This window comes from Puma concolor, chromosome E4 (assembly GCF_028749965.1).
Source record: "Puma concolor isolate L17-30 chromosome E4, mPumCon1.1.hap2, whole genome shotgun sequence".
Classification (NCBI taxonomy): domain Eukaryota; kingdom Metazoa; phylum Chordata; class Mammalia; order Carnivora; family Felidae; genus Puma; species Puma concolor.
In genome coordinates this window covers 54,084,220-54,093,732 of record NC_141683.1, presented here as the reverse complement: position 1 = coordinate 54,093,732, position 9,513 = coordinate 54,084,220, and the positions used below count along the sequence as shown (strand labels likewise).

The 9,513-nt window shown below is 41.2% G+C and overlaps 1 pseudogene; it reads right to left on the bottom strand.

Annotated features, from left to right (window-relative positions):
• Positions 1–1,590: 1,590 nt before the first annotated feature.
• LOC112857925 (small ribosomal subunit protein uS5 pseudogene) lies at positions 1,591–7,946 on the bottom strand (annotated as a pseudogene).
• Between the last annotated feature and the right edge of the window lie 1,567 nt (positions 7,947–9,513).

Here is a 9,513-nt window from a genome sequence, read left to right as displayed (position 1 = left end):
CTGGTCATTAGAGTTTCAAAACTTAAGAGTACATCTGTACCCATTTCACTTAAACTTAAGTGAAGGTGTGCTAAATTCAATGTTCCTTTCTGTTACTCAGTTCATTGATTATACCCAAATAATAAGCACTCCTCTCAAGATTTTGATTTGTTTTTTTTTTTTACTCATTCTGCCAAGAATGTTTGCTGCCTGCATTAAAAACTGATATTGTGCACGTTTCTCGAGGGGAAAGTCTCTATATAAGTCTCTCGTGGCTAAAGATTTTTATGAATGCAAACTACTTTTAATTTTTTTCTTGAATTTCTTTTGCTAACAAGAATCTTCCTAATCAAGCATTTCATTTGGGGCAATCAAAGCCCTCTTTGCTAAATTACATGGAAAAAGGATTCTTTTTTTTTTTAATTTTTGCAAAAATATTTCAATGAGAACAATTGAAGTGTTCATTTGTGGTTCTTTTCTGCAGAGACTTATAACCTTGTTTCTGCAACATCTAATCAAGCCCCAGATGTTCTCTACTAATGATATAAAAGTCACAGAATGAAATTAATTTGCACCCACTTTATCACAATCACAATAAATATCTGATAACTGGTTATGTCCCAGTCACTGTGCTGTGGTAATACAGCAGTGAACATGACAGAATCTATTCCTTCAGAGCTTATAGTTTAGCAGGGAAGATAGAATACTTATAAATAATTAAGCAACCACAAGTGTGAAGGCCAAAGTACATGGCATGTTTAACAGTGAAAAATTGAGTCTAAGATGAACAGAGGCTTCCTCAATAAAATGACATTGAAGCTGAAAGCTACAAGAGGAGTAGAAATGAGGTAGGCAAAGAGAGAGAGAGCAGAATGTTTCAGGCAGAGGGGCCACCTGGCTGGCTCAGTCAGTGGAGCATGTGACTCTTGATCTTGGGATCATGAGTTCTAGCCCTATGCTGGGCATAGAGTTCACTTTAAAAACAAAACAAAACAAAACAAAACAAAACAAAACAAAACAAAACAAAACAAAACAAAACAAAAAAAACAACCCAAGACACAGGGCGCCAGGGTAGCTCAGCCGGTTAAGTGTCTGACTTCAGGTCAGGTCGTGATGTCACTATTCGTGAGTTTGAGCCCCGAGTGGGCTCTGTGCTGACAGCTTGAAGCCTGCTTCAGATTCTGTGTCTCCCTTTCTCTCTGCCCCTCCCCTACTTGTGCTCTGTCTTTCCTCTCTCAAAAATAAATAAACATTAAAAACAAAAAACCTTATAGTATTTTAAATTTGAAACTCCAGATAACGACAAAGACATTAGTGTGAGTGCTTTTCCAAAATTTGTTTAAATCACCAAAACTCTTCCTGTTAGACCATCCACTAACTTCCTGTCTATTGCTATAGATGAATCGCTAATTCAAAATCACAGGCATATAATTCCATGAAGAATGTTTGCTGGGTCTGCTCATATTTATTTGTAATTCCAAAGATACCAGTCCCTTATTTTTCCTTCCTTCCTCTCCACACTCCCCCTGCCTTCTCTCTCTCTCTCTCTTTCCTTCATACAGGTTTTGATTCACTTTATTTTTCTCATATAAAACTCTGTGGTAGCCACAGTTAGAGCCTGGTGTGGGTCTCTAAGATGTCAGTAAATTCCTGATAGGGAAACTTGCTGAACACAGTCTCTTTCCAAAGGTGAGGGGTGAGACAGCTGAAGGTCTTGGAAATGGCATCAACAGTTGCAACAGGTGGCAGTGCAGCCCCTGGCCAAGGTGTAGAGTCATCAGTAGCTTCTTGGGCACAGGGGCTGGGATGATGTCTCTGGGGCAACGATATGGTGCACCTGTGCAGAGAGAATAGCAGCCAGTCATCTTGTGAGGGACAGTGTGGGGCTGGCTGATATTGCTTCCCCTCTAGTAGCTTCAGAGCACAGAGATGATGGATAGTTTGGTCAGGATCATGGCCCCACTGGATGGCAGTGGCTACTCCTTGGAGCACTAAACACCCAGACTGACCTGTCCATTGTAATCTCTGATGGCAACAAATGCCTGGAACCTGGTCCACTGGCCAGGATGAGTCTGCTTTTGTACAGGCACAGTCTTCAAAATTTCATCAATGATGAGGGGAAAAAAATGATCTCAGATTCCGTGATGGGCAAGGAGAAGAGATAGACCTACTCCAGGGACTTGATTTTCTTGTACTTGACTAGGCAGTCCAGCGTGGTGACAGGGATCTACTTTTCTTTCTTTCTTTTTTTCCTTTCTATAATTTATTTATTTTTTATAATTTGCATCCAAGTTAGTTAGCACATGGTGCAACAATGATTTCAGGAGTAGATTCCTTAATGCCCCTTACCCATTTAGCCCACCCCCCCCCACAACCCCTCCATTAACCCTCTGTTTGTTCTCCATATTTAAGAGTCTCTTATGTTTTGTCCCCATCCTTGTTTTTATATTATGCTTCCCTTCCCTTATGTTCATCTGTTTTGTATCTGAAAGTCCTCATATGGGGGCGCCTGGGTGGCGCAGTCGGTTAAGCGTCCGACTTCAGCCAGGTCACGATCTCGCGGTCCGTGAGTTCGAGCCCCGCGTCGGGCTCTGGGCTGATGGCTCAGAGCCTGGAGCCTGTTTCTGATTCTGTGTCTCCCTCTCTCTCTGCCCCTCGCCCGTTCATGCTCTGTCTCTCTCTGTCCCAAAAAAATAAATAAACGTTAAAAAAAAAAAAAATTTTTAAAAAAGAAAGTCCTCATATGAGTGAAGTCATGTGATATTTGTCTTAGTCTCTAACTTCGCTTAGCATAATACCCTCTAGTTCCATCCATGTAGCTGCAAATGGCAAGATTTAATTATTTTTGATTGCTGAGTAATACTCCATTGTATATATACCACATCTTCTTTATCCATTCATCCATCGATGGATATTTGGGCTCTTTCCATACTTTGGCTATTGTTGATAGTGCTGCTATAAACTTTGGGGTGCATGTGTCCCTTCAAAACAGCATACCTGTATCCCTTGGATAAATACCTAGTAGTGCAATTGCTGGGTCATAGGGTAGTTCTATTTTTATCTCTTTGAGGAACCTCCATACTGTTTTCCAGAGTGGCTGCACCAGTTTGCATTCCCACCAGTAGTGCAAAAGAGGTCCTCTTTCTCTGCATCCTTGCCAACATCTGTTGTTGCCTGAGCTGTTAATGTTAGCCATTCTGACAGACGTGAGGTGGTATCTCATTGTGGTTTTGATTTGTATTTCCCTGATGATGAGTGATGTGGAGCATTTTTTCATGTGTCATTTGGCCATCTGGATGTCTTCTTTGGAGAAATGTCTATTCATGTCTTTTGCACATTTCTTCACTCAATTATCTGTTTTTGGGTGTTGAGTTTGATAAGTTCTTTATAGATTTTTGGATACTAACCCTTTGCCTGATATGTCATTTGCAAATATCTTCTCCCATTCTGTTGGTTGCCTTTTAGTTTTGCTGATTGTTTCCTTCACTGTGCAGAAGCTTTTTATTTTGATGAGGTCCCAGTAGTTCATTTTTGCTTTTGTTTCCCTTGCCTCTGGACACGTGTTGAATAAGAAGTTGCTGCAGCCAAGGTCAAAGAGGTTTTTGCCTGCTTTCTCCTCGAGGATTTTGATGGCTTCCTGTCTTACATTTAGGTCTTTCATCCATTTTGGTTTTTTTTTGTGTGTGTATGGTGTAAGAAAGTGGTCCAGGTTCATTTTTCTGCATGTTGCTGTCCAGTTTTCCCAGCACCATTTGCTAAAGAGACTGTCTTTATTCCATTGGATATTCTTTCCTGCTTCATCAAAGATGAGTCGGCCATATGTTTGTGGGTCCATTTCTGTATTCTCTATTCTATTCCATTCCACTCATTCCATGAGTGTCTGTTTTTGTGCCAGTATCATCCTGTCTTGATGATTACAGCTTTGTAATACATTCTGAAGTCCAGAATTGTGATGCCTCCAGTTTGGGTTTTCTTTTTTAGGATTGCTTTGGCTATTCAGGTTCTTTTGTGGTTCCATACAAATTTCAGGATTGTTTGTTCTAGCTCTGAGAAGAATGCTGGTGTTATTTTGAGAGGTATTGCGTTGAATATGTATATTACTTTGGGTAGTATTGACATTTTAACAATATTTGTTCTTCCTATCTATGACCATGGAATGTTTTTCCTTTTGTCTTCTTCAATTTCTTTCATAAGCTTTCTAGAGTTTTCAGTGTATAGATTTTTCACCTCTTTGCCTTGACTTATTCCTAGGTATTTTATGGGTTTTGGTACAATTGTAAATGGGATTGATTCCTTGATTTCTCTTTCTGTTGCTTCATTATTGGTGTATAGGAATGCAACTCATTTCTGTGCATTGACTTTATATCCTGTGACTTTGCTGAATTCATGGATCAGTTCTAGCAGTTTTTGGTGGAATCTTTTGGGTTTTCCATATAAAGTATCATGTCATCTGTGAAGAGTGAAAGTTTGACCTCCTCCTGGACAATTTGGATGCCTTTTATTTCTTTGTGTTGTCTGATGGCTGAGGCTAAGACTTCCAATACTATGTTGAATAACAGTGGCAAGAGTGGACATCCGACAGGGATCCACTCCTTGTCTTTGACCTTACTTTCTGGAGCTCCTGGCCTCTGACAAAGCTGCCTGGCCTTCCATTCTAGGGCCCTCCCACAGAAGCTCCGTCAGCCACCATTTGCTGTTTTCTCAGAGAAGTTTCGTACTCTTTCTTAAATGGCTAATATTGTGGTATGATTGTTGCTGTGTACCCAGGCAAGCATTTTATACAGTCATACCTCAGAGATATTGCAGGTTCAGTTCTAGATCACCACAATAAAGCAAATATCATAATAAAGTGAGTCGAATGAATTTTTTTGGTTTCCCAATGCATTAGCATTGCACAATGGCATTATGTCTTTTTCTAAAAATGTAAATACCTTAACTAAAAAAAAAAGTACCTTACAAGAAGCAATCTCCAGTACAATTTAACACTTTCTTGCTTGTGAGCAGGCAAGTGTGCCTCCCGATGGGGATGAGACCAAGGCTGTCTTATCTCTAGGCTGTCTCAGCTTAATGGCAGAGCCTGGCCAAGGTTGGAGGCCTGGGACCAATCCTTCATCCCACCTCAGGAACGGAGTTGGGGGATTTCCTGCCTGTCATGACCGTCTCTGGATTTTAAGTGTGTTAACAGTGTCCTCAATTGTCTCCCATATTGATGACGTGAATGAAACCTTTTAAAATGATGGGGTGCCTGGGTGGCTCAGTCAGTTAAATGTCTGACATTGGCTCAGGTCATGATCTCATGGTTTGGGAGTTTAAGCCCCCTATCAGGGTCTACACTGACAGCTTACAGCCTGGAGCCTGCTTCAGATCCTGTGTCTCCCTCCCTCTCTCCGTCCCTCCCCTGCTTGTGCTCTCTCTCTCTCTCTCTCAAGAAGTAAATAAATAAACACTGAAAATTTTTTAAAATGTTAATATTGGGGTGCCTGGGTGACTCAGTCAGTTGAGCATCTGACTCTTGATTTTGGATCAAGTCCTGATCCCAAAGTTGTGGGATTGAGCTTCATGCTGAGTGTGGAAATGCTTATGATTCTCTCTCTCTCTCCTGCCGCCCCTCTGCCCCACTCCCCCACTCACACACACTCTCTCTCATTCTCTCAAAAAAAAAAAAAAGTTAATATTAAGTAAATAAATAAATCTTAGCCTAAAAATATTTTATTGCTTAAAAATGCTAACCATCATCTGAGCTTTCAGAGAGTCATAATCTTTTTACTGGTGGTGGGTCTCACCTCATGCTGATGGCTGCTAACTGATCAGGGTGGTGGCTGCTGAAGGCTGGGGCAGCAGTGGTGATTTCTTCAAATAAGACAACAATAAAGGTTGCTGCATTGATTGACTCTTCCTTTCATGAAAAATTTCTCTGTAGCATGTGATGCAGTTTGATAGCATAAAATTTCTTTTAAAATTGGGTCATTCGGTCCTGTCGTTTTATCAACTAAGTTTATGTCATTCTAAATCCTTTGTTGTCATTTCAACAATCTTCACGGCATCTTCACCAGGAGTAGATTCCAACTCAAGAAACCACTTTCTTTGTTCATCTGTAAGAAGCAAATTCTCATCAGTTCAAGTTTTATCATGAGATTCCAGCAATTTAGTCCCATCTTCAGACTCCACTTCTTATTCTAGTTCTCTTGCCATTTTCACCACATCTGCAGTTATTTCCTCCACTGAAGTCTTGAATCCTTCAAAGTCATCCATGAGGATTATAATCAGCTACTTCCAAACTTCTATTGACATTGATATTTTGACCTCTTCCCATGAATCACAAATGTTCTTTTTTTTCTTTTAAATTTATTCATTTTGAGCGAGAGATAGAGAGAGACAGAGAGAGAGAGAGACAGAGCATGTGAGCAGGGGAGGAGCAGAGAGAGAGAGAATCCCAAGCAGGCTCCACACTGCCAGTGCAAAGCCTGATGTGGGGCTTGAATCCATGAACTGTGAGATCATGACCTGAGCCAAAATCAAGAGTCAAATGCTTAACTGACCGAGCCACACAGGTGCCCCTGAATCACAAATATTCTTTTTTTAATTTTTTTTTTACATTTTTTTATTTTTGAGAAACAGAGTGAGACAAAGCGTGAATGGGGGAGGGACAGAGAGAGAAGGAGACACAGAATACGAAGCAGGCTCTGCTTCTCCAGGCTCTGAGAAAGCAGTCAGCACAGAGCCTGATGCAGGGCTCAAACCCACAAACTGTGAGATCATGACCTGAGCTGAAGTCGGACACTCAACTGACTGAGCCACCCAGGCGTCCCAAATCACAAATATTCTTAATGGCCTCTAGAATGGTGAATCTTTTCCAGAAGATTTTTTTTTTTTCAACGTTTATTTTTTATTTTTGGGACAGAGAGAGACAGAGCATGAACGGGGGAGGGGCAGAGAGAGAGGGAGACACAGAATTGGAAACAGGCTCCAGGCTCTGAGCCATCAGCCCAGAGCCTGACGCGGGGCTCGAACTCACGGACCGCGAGATCGTGACCTGGCTGAAGTCGGACGCTTAACCGACTGCGCCACCCAGGCGCCCCTTCCAGAAGATTTTCAACTGACTTTGCCCAGATTCATCAGAGGAATCACTATCCATGGAAGCTCTAGCTTTGTGAAATGTATTTCTTAAGTAAGAAAATTTGAAAGTTGAAATTATTCTTTGATCCATGAGCTACAGGGTGGATATTGTATTAGAAGTCATGAAAACAACATTAATATTCATTAAAGCTCAATGGCGTCTTCAAATAAGCAGTAATATTTTGAAAGAAATCTGTTTCACTGAACAGTAGTTCTCAACAGTGGGCTTAAAATATTCAGTAAACCATGCTGTAAGCAGATGTGTGGGCATCCAGTCTTTATTATTCCATTTCTAAAGCACAGGCAAAGTAGATTTAACACAATTCTTAAGGGCTGTAGGATTTTCAGAATGTTAAATGAGCATTGGCTTCAAGTTAAAGTCACCAGCTGCATTAGCACTAACAAGAGTCAGCCTGTCCTTTGAAGTTTGAAGCCAGGCATTGACTTGTCCTACATGGCATTTTCTTAGAATATAAGAATTTCTTTCTTTTTTTAATGTTTATTTGTGAGAGAGTGCAAGTGGAGGAGGGGCAGACAGAGGGGACAGAAGATCCCAAGCAGGCTCCGTGCTGACAGCAGCATGCCCGATGTGGGGCTCGAACTCACGAACTGTGAGATCATGACCTGAGCCGAAGCTGGATGCTCAACTGACTGAGCCACCCAGGTGTCCCAAGGATTTCTTAGAATATAGGAATATAAATGTATTTTCTTAGAATCGTTCTCTTGTGTATTGTGGCACCTTCATTAATCATCATAGGAAGATCTTCTGCAGAACCTGCTGCAGCTTCTACATTAGCACCTGCTGCTTCGCCTGCTGCAGTTAGGAGATGGCTTCTTTCCTTAAGCCTCATGAATCTCTGCTGGCTTCAATCTTTTCTTTTTCCGGTTTCTCACTTCTCTCAGCCTTCATAGAACTGGAGAGACGTAGTGCTTGTCTCTGGATTAGGCTTTGACTTAAGGGAATGTTGTGGCTGGTTTCATCTTCTAGCCAGACCACTAAAACTTTCTCCATATCAGCAACAGGCTGTTTTGCTTTCTTACCGTTTTTGTGTTCACTACAGTAACACTTTTGATTTCCTTCAAGAACTTTTCCTTTGCATTCACAACTTGGCTAACTGTTTGGCTCATGTGGCCTGGCTTTTAGCCTGTCTGGGCTTTCAACATGCCTTCCTCACTAAACTTAATCATTTCTAGCTTCTGACTTAAAGTGAGAGACATGTGACTCTTTCTTTCGCTTGGACACTTGCTGCTGTAGGGTGATTAATTGGACTAATTTCAATATTGTTGTGTCTCAGAGAAGAGGGAGGCCTGAGGGGGTAAAGAGAGATGGGGGTGGGGCAGGTGGCTGGTGAAGTAGTTAGAATACACACAATATTTATTGATTAGGTTGGCAGTCTTATAGGGGCGTGGTTCATGGCACCCCAAAACAATTATTATAGTAACATCAAAGATCACAGATCACCTTAACAAATATAACAATAATGAAAAAGTTTGAAATATTTCAAGAATTATCAAAACATGATACAGAGACATGAAGAGAACAAACACTGTTGGGAAAATGTCACCAATAGACTGGCTCGATGTCGAGTGGCCACAATTTGTATAAAACCCTTCAATTTGTATAAAACACAATATGCATGAAGTTCAATAAAACGAAGCACAAGACAATGAGGTGTATCTATATGTGTGAAGCACCTCATAATTTCTTTGATAAGATGAAGAAACTTCCATGGCATTTTATCCATTCAGACTTTTTGACCTCAGGTAACCTTGATATTGATAAGGTTACTCAGAGGCCCAGTGACGCTTATGTTTTTAAGTAGCTTGGAAAAAAGCTGCTAAGCCAGGCTGTTGGAGATGCAAAAATGAAACCCAGACCGGCAGGGGCAGGGGGCGACAACCACCACCACTATCAATTACTGTAGCAGTAAGACATTCCTCATGTCTAGACATTGTGTTGAAAGTTTTATGTTCGTTATGTCAAGTCTTTACAATCCTAGAAGATTGGTATTATTAGCAGTATCTTGCAAAATAAGGCACTGACGTTTCTAAAGGTGAAGCAACTCACCCCAAATAAAACAGACTAAATAGCAGAGCTAAGATTTGAAGCCGGTTCTGTTCATTCCAATGTACTCACTCTACATTATGACAGTGCTGACTCTCTTGGCCATCCCCAAGCGGACTGAAGATTTGTCTCAGTTAATAAGATAAAAAGCTAGTCCTGAGCCTGTTTGCCCTCAGATGCATCTTGCCTTCTCTGATCTTCTGTTACAGGCAGGACTGGCCTTCTTGTGTCAGCTGGCTTCCTGGTGTGTGTGGCTAATAGGAGGAGTTTAGGGAGCAGCAAGAAAACGAAGCCAGGTCATTTCTCACCAAACCCCCTTCCACCTGTTTTGTGTGGCATCTTGGCCATCAGCC